The sequence below is a fragment of the Dermochelys coriacea genome, chromosome 1, assembly GCF_009764565.3.
Source record: "Dermochelys coriacea isolate rDerCor1 chromosome 1, rDerCor1.pri.v4, whole genome shotgun sequence".
Taxonomy (NCBI): Eukaryota; Metazoa; Chordata; order Testudines; family Dermochelyidae; genus Dermochelys; species Dermochelys coriacea.
In genome coordinates this window covers 117,099,598-117,104,583 of record NC_050068.2, presented here as the reverse complement: position 1 = coordinate 117,104,583, position 4,986 = coordinate 117,099,598, and positions in this window count along the sequence as shown.

Below are 4,986 nucleotides of genomic sequence, written 5' to 3'. Positions count from 1 at the left end.
GCTGCATTAGGTCACATGTGGCTTACTCTGTTATTGCTCCAATAAACATGTCGAAATCCATAGGTTTCTTCCACTCTAGGTTGGCACTAGGGGAAAAAACTGACAATTGGAGAACTGATTTTGTGACCCACTGACTGTATGGACTACTTCTAACTGAAATGGACTAGATTTGGAAATAAAATACTGTTTCCCAAACACACACACTCAGTTCACTGTTCACAGGTGGCTCCATAGACCCAGGAGGAGTGATTACAGAGTGACAAATTTCTTATTACTAAAAGGAAAACATGACTGACCCTGACAAAAATCTGTGATTTAACAGTTAAAATGACCTTTACAGCTATTTATGAATGTTTGAAATTCCAAGTTGCCATTTTGAATGCCACATGCGGGGAGGAGAGGGTGAAGAAGAAGGGAGTCACGTAGGCAATGTGATGCAGTCTGCCATTAATGGCCATGCTGCTAGCCGGACTTATCATTATTGCATTGTTTCTTACAGCAGAAATCCTTCCCATTACTGTAATAATAAACTGTAAATTTATTAGCCTCTTACACTTACCGGGCTTTGAGGTGGCTTCTGCCTCCACCAGGTTTGTTACAAGCTTGGCCGTGTGGGGAGGATCAAACAGCCCTGCTGAGTAGGGACCAAGAATTTGCTGTTAATCCTGGTCAACAGCCTGCTCTGGGACTTGTTCCATTAAAACTGTCACTTCATGCTCCTCACTGGGAGCCTGCTTCTGGCTCCCATCAGACCCCATGCTGATGGAAGTCGTTGGCCACTATCCTAGCTGATCAGGTCATTATGAAGCACAGTTGCCTCCATGCTGGGCACAGTCATCATAAAATGGACATGTTGTTGGTGAGTTACCCGAGGTGCAGTTCTTGTCCCTCGTCTTCCAGTACTTGTTCTTCAGCCTGTTAATACATTCCCTGCACTGATCACCAGTTTGGAAAATCTGCAGAGCTGTCAGCTTTTTAGCTGTCTGCTGGTACATATGGTCATTCCTGATGCTTTTGCTGAGGTCCACAGTTTTACTGACTTTGCACCAGAGATTGACCAAAATTTGGCAGTGCTCCCATGACCATGAAGCAGTGCACTTTGGAAAAGGTTCTTTCAGTTCAATCTCCATTGCGAACCCAGGAGGCTCTCCAATAGTGTAGTTGCAGATCAGTGATCAGAAGAGAATGGGTTAATGCTGACCTGAGCTGCTGCCATATGCCAAGGAGGGAGTAGTTTCTGGTTTCAATAGAGTGGATTGGAGTTTGTTGGGATAGAGAGAACTAAGGAAGTTGTCCCATGGAATTGTGGATTACTTCTGGCAAACTACAGGACATGGGCAAGTGGGGCTGTGTTTACACTGCAAAGCCATAGGGCTCAAACAATGGATCCCAGCTTGACTTGAGCTCGAACCCTGTTGCCTTGCAGGGTCCTGGGACCCTGGGTCTGAGCCCTGGGTTAGCGCAATTGCAGTGTAGACGCAAGGTAGGTTAGGCTTGACCCTGGGCGCTAGTATGGGTTTATATTGCAGTGTAGACATACCATAGGCCTACCTTGAGGACCGGGCAAATTGGTTGAAACTATTGTAAAAAAACAGAATAATCAGACACATAGATGAACATGATATATTGGGGAAGCATCAACATGACTTTTGTAAAGGGAAATCATGCCTCGCCAATCTGTTAGCACTCTTTGAGGGTGTCACAAGCATGTGGACAAGTGTGAGCCAGTTGATGTAGGTTTCAGAGTAGCAGCCGTGTTAGTCTGTATTCGCAAAAAGAAAAGGAGTACTTGTGGCACCTTAGAGACTAACAAATTTATTAGAGCATAAGCTTTCGTGAGCTACAGCTCACTTCATCGGATCCAGTTGATGTAGTGTACTTGGACTTTCAGAAAGCTTTTGACAAGGTTCCACACCAAAGACTCTTAAGCAAAGTAAGCAGTCAGAAGGAACATTCTTTCATGGATCAGTAACTGGTTAAAAGCTAGGAAACGAAAGGCTAGGAATAAATGGTCAGTTTTCAAAATGGAAAATGGTTATCCATAAGGATCTGTGTTATTCAATATATTCATAGATGATCTGGAAAGGGAAGTAAACAGTGAAGAGGCAAAGTTTGCAGACGATACAAAATTACTCAAGTTAGTTAAGTCCAAAGCAGACTGTGAAGAGTTATAAAGGGATCTCATAAACTGGGTGATTGGGCAACATAATGGCAAATGAAATTCAGTGTTGATAAGTGCAAAGTAATGCATGTTGGAACACATAATCCAAACTATACTAAACTAAAATGCTGGGATCTAAATGAGCTGTTACTACTAAAGAAAGCGATCTTGGAATCAACATGAATAGTTCTCTGAAAATAAATGTTCAATGTGCAGCAGTAGTAAAAAAGCTGACATATTAGAAACCGTTAGGAAAGGGATAATTAAGACAGAAAATGCAATGCCACTATACGAATCCATGGTATGCCCACATCTTGAATGCTGCATCTAATTCTAGTTGCCCCATCTCAGAAAAGGTACAGAGAAGAACAATAAAAATGATTAGGAGTACGGAACAGCTTCCTTTTGAGGAGAGATTAAAAAAAACGATTCTGTTTATCTTAGAAATGAGACAACTAAGAGGGGAAATGATAGAAATCTAAAAAATCATGAATGGAGTGGAGAAAGTGAAGTATTATTTACTCCTTCATATAACACAAGAACCAGGGTCTCCCAATGAAATTAATAGGCAGCAGGTTTAAAACAAACAAAAGGAAGTATTTCTTCACACAATGCACAGAAAACCTGTGGAACTCGTTGTGATGCTGGCAAACCAGATGCCAGTGCTTGCCAAGACTGCAGGCATTAGCTAAGAACTAACAGACTCATAGCTGGAGACTGGACCAGTTTACCTGTGTGTTAGTTTTGCTCAAAATTAGTCTTACAAGAATATATTTAGTGTTTAGACTCTGTGAAATGCTTGTAAGGTGCTGCATGCGCATATGAATCTAACTTTTAATGGCTGTTTTCCATGCTACAAAAATATGTAAGTTTTGCTTTATAACTTTGAAAAAATTTGTTCTGAACCCAGGTATGGGAATAGTCTTCCTCCCCTTCCTCTTCCCCCCCCCCCCAGCCATCCAGAAGGACTATCAAAATAAAGATGAGCCATCAAGGAACATCGCAATACAAAGGATTGGTTAATGGCTCTATCACACCTGGGAAAAGCTATGTGCAAGGAAGCTCATCCTATGGACTTGAAAACTGAATGAAGGAAATAAAATCACAGGAAATTTGTCCATCTCTCTCTTTGCTGTGTGAAAGCTGAGAGGGCCAGAGACTGAGGCGGGTATCCCAAGGCACTTTGAATTGATAGTTCTTGACAACTCTGTCACTTTAGTGATTTAGATAACTCATTTGTGTGTATATATTTGCTTGATTTATCCTGTAAATAACTATTATTTCTTTTCCCTAGTTTAATAAACCTTTAGATAGTTTATTACAGGATTGGTTATAGGCATTGTCATTGATGTAAGCTCCTGGGTACCAGTTGATCTGGGGTAAGTGTTGGTCTCTTGGGAATGGAAGCAACCTGAATATTGTGTGATTTTTGTTGTGACCATTTGGGTGGCAAGATAGACTGGAGAGTCTAAGGGGACTGTCTGTAACTCTATGGTAAGACTGTTACACCAGGAGTTCACTTTTGTTACTGGGTGAAATCTAATTACAGAACACACCATCAGTCTGCCCTGTTTTTGACAGTCTGCCCTGCGGTAGGCCCTCGTGAGCCGCTCCAGACAGCGTGATATTCATTGCCAGGATATGTTATGAAGGTCAAAAGTATAACTAGGTTAAAAAAAGAACTAGTTAAGTTCATGGAAGATAGCTCCATCAATGGCTATTAGCCAAGATAGTCAGGGACACAACCCCATGCTCTGGGTATCCCTAAGACTCTGACTTCCAGATGCTGGGACTGGACGACATAGATAGATAAATCTCTCAATAATTGCCTTGTTTTATTAATTACCTCTGAAACATCTGGCACTGGCCACTGTCGGAAGACAGGATACTGGGCTATATGGACCATTGGTCTGACCCAGTATGGCCGTTCTTATGAGATCCTTGTATACAAAAAGATCTATAAAAATACAAGTTGCAGTGTGGATGCTTGTAATTTTTGTTCTGCTCTGAGTTGTACTACTTTGAGAGAGACAATACTGAATCTATTTTTTTTCCCTCTAGTAAAACATAATGGCTGCAGCTGTGTTTACCTGTAGTATAATCCTAGCGTTTATCTCTTCAGTGAAGGCAGGTAAATTGATCAGATGGTTTCTTAATTACTTCCTCTGAAATGCGCTCCATCTCCATTGAAGGAGTCAAACAACATGGCTGGAGTAGTGGGGGCTGAACCTCCTAAAATGGCATGCAGCTCATCATAGAAGCGTCATGTTTTGGGCTCTGAGCTGGAGCGGCCGTTCGCCTCTCTGGTTTTCTGGTAGGCTTGCCTCAGCTCCTTAAGTTTCACGCAGCACTGCTTCAGGTCCCTGTTAAGGCCTCTGTCCTTCATGCTCTGGGAGATTTTGACAAATGTTTTGGCATTTCGAAAACTGGAACGTAGTTCTGATAGCACGGATTCCTCTCCCCATACAGCGATCAGATCCCGTACCTCCCGTTTGATCCATGCTGGAGCTCTTTTGCGATTCTGGGACTCCACCATGGCCACCTCTGGTGATGAGCTCTGCATGGTCACCTGCAGGTTGCTACGCTGGTCAAACAGGAAATTGAAATTCAAAAGTTCACGGGCCTTTTCCTGTCTACCTGGCCAGTGCATCTGAGTTCAGAGTGCTGTCCAGAGCAGTCACAATGGAGCACTCTGGGATTGGCTCACGGAGGCCAATACCATCTAATTGTGTCCACAGTACCCCAAATTCGACCCAGCAAGGCCGATTTCAGTGCTATCCCCTTGTCGGGGGTGGAGTAAGGAAATTGATTTTAAGAGCCCTTTA